The sequence below is a fragment of the Kogia breviceps genome, chromosome 2 (genome assembly GCF_026419965.1).
Source record: "Kogia breviceps isolate mKogBre1 chromosome 2, mKogBre1 haplotype 1, whole genome shotgun sequence".
In the NCBI taxonomy this organism is placed as follows: domain Eukaryota; kingdom Metazoa; phylum Chordata; class Mammalia; order Artiodactyla; family Physeteridae; genus Kogia; species Kogia breviceps.
The window spans coordinates 116,066,870-116,073,752 of NC_081311.1; the positions used below are offsets into that span (position 1 = coordinate 116,066,870).

A 6,883-nucleotide genomic window follows, 5' to 3' on the forward strand; every position below is an offset into this window, starting at 1 on the left:
GAGGCAGGCATGAGTGTTCTTAGTGGGTACTGCTATCTCAGAGCCTTCATTTACTTAATTGAAACTGTTTAAATAATGCTCAGGGTCCTGGCTGGGAAATGAACATCATGGAAGAGGTTTAAGTGAAAGAAAGAACGAGTGAGGTCCTGACACCCTGGTACCGATCTCCTCCACTTACTTAAAAAGTCAAGATGATGAGATCAAGTCATCTCATTGGCTATCTACCATCACTACCTTCATAGCTACCATGTACTAACATGATGGGTGAAATATGGCAAGATAATGATGATGATGGTGTTGATATGATGGTGATCATGAGAATAGTGATCACTCAGACTCATGGATGTTCCATCCTTCTATCAGATCTCTTGCCTGATAATGTTCCAAAGTTTGGAAGCTGTGTTTGATGATACTCCTTTAGCCTCCACAAGGTTAAATTCATAGACCTCATGACCTAGAGTCACTTAAGACTTGGTTCTAGAGTGTTTCAGGTACGTTTTACATTAAACAAGTTTTATGAGTCAATCTGGGAATTTAATTATCATTTATAAACTTGTTCCCCTGCTAAAAATGTATTTTGAGTCCAAAACAAATAAATTGAAAAATTTAAGGAAACGACCCTTTAAAGTAGGAAATTATCTCAACTTGTTCTTGTAATTCTATATCAGCATTTAATAAAATATTTTAATTTGGTTTTGGAATAAAAGCTATAGCTTAATTTTAATAATGGAGGAGAACAGTAGGATACCTAAAAAATGAACAGTATTGCATATAAGTTCTTAGACTTAATTAAATACAAAGTCATTTATATTTAGTTATTTGACTTTGAAATAAAGGGTAAGTTTTTAAACTTTGATTTTTTTTTTTTTTTTTTTTTTGTGGTACGCGGACCTCTCACTATTGTGGCCTCTCCCATTGCGGAGCACAGGCTCCGGACACGCAGGCTCAGTGGCCATGGCTCACGGGCCCAGCTGCTCCGCGGCATGTGGGATCTTCCCGGACCGGGGCATGAACCCGTGTCCCCTTCATCGGCAGGTGGATTTTCAACCACTGCACCACCAGGGAAACCCTAAACTTTGAATTTTTTAATGATGCTTTTCTTATTTTGATGTTAACATGAATTTTTACATCTCTCAACTCACATATTTTGCCTACTCTTGGCTAATTGTGAGTGGTAGGGAGAGTTAACCTAAAATTAAAAGTGTGTTTCAAGCAATCTACAAATTAGTTGATCCAAGCACAGATAATCAAGTACAGATGGTATTAGTACTACTTAGGTAGTGATGGGCTACAGGAAAATAGAATGAGAGGAATATGCAGTTTTGGTGAGCTATTTAACTGAATCTGGGTGGCAGTATGCTTCTGAGAGTTTTTTAAGATCTTTCCAGTGGTGGAGTATATAGAGATAACTCCAGTATTAATTATAACATTGGCATATGAAAAAAAACCCTATATGCTACATCTCTTATCTCATTCATTGCTTGTACTGATGAGCTGATTTGGTCTCTAAGCCTGGGTTCTTTTCCTTTCTTGAAGCCCCATTTGATTCTCTCTCTCTTTGTTGATAGGGACACCCTTTCTGGTTGGAAGAAGACCATTTTTAAGACAAAAGAATATGGGTGGCTGCACTTCTCTGCTAGGACCTACACCAGAGTTAATATGGTGAGTGCACTCTGACCAGACTGTCATCTACAACTTGGGGACATTAACCAATATGGAAAGTGTCCAGGGATAAGTAGAAATGGCCCCAGATTACAACCCCTAGGGGCCTTGTGGATAGGTTTAAGGAAACAATAATAATTTCATCAATATTTACCAACAATTGAATGTTTTCCATGTGCCAGGTGCTGTATGTATCATCTTGTTTAACCTTTACAAAACCTTCTAAGGTAAATCTTCTGACTCATCCCATTTTGAGATTTAAAAACCCCCAGAGATTTAGAGAAGTTAAATCATGTTCCTCAAGCCATGCAGGTGGTAAAAGATCTGGGATTCACCCAAAGATTGCCAGACCCAAACACAAATATGTCAGTTATCCTGCTAGTGCTACTACAGTGGTGGTGGGGATATGAGACTTGGTTGCTGTACTTTGGGTGACCATTTTGCCTAGTTATTGCCGATTAGTTAAATTTGAAGTCCTTTACAAAGTTCTCCTTTGTTCTGCTTCCTTCCTCTTTTTCACGTCTGGTTATTTTTTTCGCTCTTCTCATATCACCCTCAGATTGGACACAAAGGTCATGATTCCTGCTCGTTCTCTTCCCTCACTGCAAAACCTGGATTAATTAAGGCAGAGGAGCCAGAAATATGGTGACCAGTCAGTTTCTCTTCCTATGCACTTTAGCCCAGCTATCAGGATGAATTTAGATTAGGCATACTCAAGGATATACATGAGTAATAACTATAAGCTTTCTCATAGATAACTGTCTTGGGTGTGTTTAAATGTACAACTCTGTTTTTCTATTATTATGTGATATTTCATGTTGACTTGTCAAACTGAAAAATACCCATATTGATTTTGCAGAAAGCTTCACATGTGAGATAAATGCTCTCAAAGACTCCTCACAAGTAGCTCTTTGGAGCTTCAGATGTGAAATGGATCATTCCTCAATCTGTAATAGACCCTTCTGTGAAGCTCTTCAATCAAACCTGAGAATTCAAGGTGAAATTGAGGGGAGGATGGGAAACCCCTACAGGGGGATTTGAGTAAAGTGGCTGAGCGAAAACCTGGGGTACTTGCTGAGTCTTTTCTTCATTTCTTTTCTTGAGCATAGGAAGACTGTCAATCGCTGTGTGACCTTACATGCTGTATGTGTGTAATGCCTGGGTACAACGAGACAAGCTGTAGAGGACTCCCTCTACACATGCACCTTTGATTTCTTTCCATTTGTCGTTTTTTCCTGACAACCTTCAGGTTATTTTTAAAGTGGTTATTTTATACAGATTTATTATTTTATTATTAGAGTTTCTCTTTCCATGAAATTATTTATATTGTTATAGTTGAGAGGATGAATTTTTTATCTTTTGAGAAAAGCATTAATAATCTTTTAAGAAAGTTAGTGATGTATGATAACTAGTTAGAAAGAATTGTCGTATTTTGTTAAGTGATGATCCTGGTAAGTACATCTTATTTAGAACTCCTGTTTGTAGATCATGTAATGACTTTTAATTAGTTTGTTCCCAGTAAAGCAATAAGACAGATTTACCCCTACTAAGGGAAACAGTATTCTTCTGAAATTAGTTTTTATGCCACATTTTAAATTTATTTGGGGGCACAGTTCAACTGGATATTTCTAGGTTAATTAAAAGAAACTCTAGGATTTGCAATGGGCTATTTAGTTTGGGGGAGCTGTGAATCCTGACACCAAACTGAGTAATAAGAACTATGCTTTGGAATTTATGCTCAAATATAGAATATGTTTGATAATAGTTTTTTGTGCTGCGGCTGCTGTGAAATGATTGCTTTCCCATATCTGTGTCATAGCTTTTCTAAGCCACAGAGACGGTGTTGTTTGTAAAGCTCGAATATTAGTATAATCTTAAGAGCAGCATATTAATTGCCCGGGAGGTTTACATATTTGTTCTACACACGTGATTAAGGATCACGGCAGCGTTTACAGCATAATTTTAGAGATGGAGAGAATGACTATTGTTAATACTTGCTACTCTCAGTTTCCTCTACAGCAATGCCCTTACACCTTTCTTTTTCAGGCATTTTGTAGCATCCTAAACAGAAGGATATTGAAGGGAGCTGATTCTGCTTTGATCCTCGTGCTTGTTGTCAAAGCGCCTGGGATTGAAGAGACTGTTGGCTGCAATTGACTGTGACAATTAGGAGATGATCAGAGCCCTAGAGTGGAGCACTTAAAGGGTAATTTACATGTCAGTTTGTCGAATAAAAAAAAAAAGATATTCAGCTAAGATTTTTTTCCCTTCAGAGCCTTGTAAACTGCAATTTGTGCTCTGGTAAGAAAAACCTGGCAGAGGAGTTAGGATAGCCATTACCATTTGAAAAGAAGCAATCATAAGGCCGCTGCTGAGCCCTTTGTCCACTAAAAATGCTGATTTGCAGGCAGTGAGTGAAAAAGTGGAACCGTCACTAAATAAAACGTAGAGCTAGGTAACTACCCCCCCCCCTTGGTGACTTTTTAATGTTGGTTAAAAGTGCTTTTAAAAAAACATATCTTAAATCCTACGCTTACTATCATTATAACATTGTTATTGGTCATGAATGTTCTTTCCTAAAAAAATAATAAAAGGACGCATTGAGGAAGTGGTAGGTGGAACACGCGCCAACAGTCATTTGAAACGCTAAAGCTGGCTATCAGTTGTATCTTATTCTTTTCCCTTTTGTACACCATCACAATTTTCTAGTCGTCCTTTGCGCTATTTTCCCCCTACTGTATCAGTGTGCTCCTAGGTTTTTCCATTTTTATTTATACTCCAATTTTTTTATTTCTAACCTTCACATATTTAGCCTATTTGGGTGTATTTGGCTAAAAACTAATGTAGTTTCAGTCCATGGTTTGCTATCCACATGTGGTCATCTCTATACTTTTCTATTAGGTAATCCATATAAACAAATAAACAAAAATAGCTAGAAAGCTAAAAAAAAAAATTGCCAGTAAATATATGCTGATCCATTTAATTGTCAAATAGAATTTTAAAAATTAGTTACTTCAAAAGCTTTTTTGTCTCCCCTCACCCACTGGAAATCATTAATCATAAAAAAGAATAACATATAGTTTCAAGATTTTCATTTGGACAGTTGTCTGAAGAAAAAAGTTAATCTATCAACATAAGAATCCTATCCAGACATTTAAATTTGGTGTGTGTATTTAATTCAGATACGTATTAACTTTCAATGGCAGATACATTTTATATTCCATTTTTTGGATACTCGGCTATGGTGAAGGGCATTTGCAGAAAGGCAGCAGAGGGTTAGAAATGAGTTTGTCTTTATTCTAAAACATTAGCCTTTATTGATGAGAGCTAGGAACATGCATGTCCTTCAAAAACCAGAGTTTGGTTCTAGACACTGTATGTTGAGTTTTAAGGCTGCCCTTCCATTAAAGACGTTCACTACTTTCAAATAAGAGGGCTTTATTTCTCTTCATTTAGTCCAATACCTTAACAACAACACTTTTTTCCCCCCCAAGAGATGCCTTACAAAAGGAGTCATATTATACTTTTTGGAGTTTATGAAAATCACAATAGTCAATGTGGAGACAGGTTGAAAGAAGTCAGTAATTCAGAGGCAGATGTGGGGTCTCCTGTCTGCTTTGCAAGGAAGACTCAGAGCTTTTTTGTAAAGTTTTTCAACTCTAGTTTTCCTGTGTGCATGGCTCCCCTTGCAAAGAAGAACACAGAGCAAGAAAAAAAAAAAAGTGAATAAGTGCATAGGTTATTAAGTACAAAAAGCATAATGAGAGAGGGATTCAGAGAAGGGTTGGGTTTCCTTAGCATGTGTCTGGAGAAGGCAGGCAATGGTAAATTTGTATCAAAAATCAGGCACAGCAGGAGGTGTTCATCTCCCAGGTAATGCGTAAATGATGAGCAGATGAGCCATCCTTATATTGATGTAAGTATTTTGTTCCAGCCAGTTACAATTAACTTTGATTTGTTTTTACTTTCCTCTTATAGGTTTGCATTTAAAACACTCTTGGAGCACTAATTGTATAAAATTCTGGTAACTGCACATTTTCTTTTTAGAGAGGTAATGAGTGAATGAATGAAAAGGCAGGGATTATTTGCCATTCTAAGCGGGGATTGTCAGAACATTTCTACTTGACTGAAATTGTTTTGGAAGGTGAGCTGGAACAAGAATCTTGCAACTAAAATGAAGTGACTCTGCATGTGGTTCTTGGGTGTTTCTCTTCATCAAATAATTCCGCAGAACTGCTGAATTACAAGTTGATTTAAATTTTATTTATGAGAGAATATTTAGGTGAATCCAAAGAAAACATTTTAGAGTATGCATATTTGACTCTTAACAAGTAAATAGGAGTCTTTGAGAGCTCATTTGGAACTATTTGAAATGAGTTTTCCTAACACCAACATGGTGTTTTTTTCAATATACAAATTGCCATGTTCTGACAAAATAAATTATTGAAATGCTTTGAAAAGTTTTTGGAAATGTACCCAAGGAAACAATATGTAAATTGTTTGAGTTAATACACATGTCAATTTATCAAAATGCTGCCACTGATGTAGAGAATGTACTTGAGGACACAGGGAGGGGGAAGGGTATACTGGGACGAAGCCAGAGAGTGGCATGGACTTATATACACTACCAAATGTAAAATAGATAGCTAGTGGGAAGCAGCCACATAGCACAGGGAGATCAGCTCAGTACTTTGTGACCACCTAGAGGGGTGGGATAGGGAGGGTGGGAGGGAGATGCAAGAGGGAGGAGATATGGGGATATATGTATATGTATAGCTGATTCACTTTGTTATAAAGCAGAAACTAACACACCATTATAACGCAATTATACTCCAGTAAATATGTTAAAAAAAAAAAGCAAAAAAGAAAATGCTGCTACTGAAAAGTCCTAGAACCTTTAGCATATCATTCCAGAACATTTACTGTCTTGTTTAAAGGAGCAGCTCTTTCTTTGTACTTGTTTGAAGGTGGCAATAGAGTTACCAGGTGTAGCAAATAAAATTGAAGAATTCCTAGTTAAATTTGAATTTCTGATGAACAATGAATAATTTTTCGGTATAAATAGGTCCCATCACTCTTTGCATTTTATCTGGCAACCCTACGTGGCACTCTGATTAGACAGACATTGCAACCATGCATTGAATGGACAATTTAATTATTTATAAAATATAAAATGTCATTTATAAATCATTTTACCCTTCACTATCAGAATAGGGCAACA

At 36.7% G+C, this 6,883-nt stretch overlaps 1 long non-coding RNA gene across 1 annotated transcript; it reads left to right on the forward strand.

The window, feature by feature from the left end:
- The first annotated feature begins 1,419 nt into the window (after positions 1 to 1,419).
- Positions 1,420 to 5,722, forward strand: LOC131750689 (uncharacterized). The gene is made up of 4 exons (XR_009333951.2): positions 1,420 to 1,662; positions 2,522 to 2,659; positions 3,709 to 3,868; positions 5,641 to 5,722. It is a non-coding gene; the product is annotated as an uncharacterized lncRNA (long non-coding RNA).
- Positions 5,723 to 6,883: the final 1,161 nt, after the last annotated feature.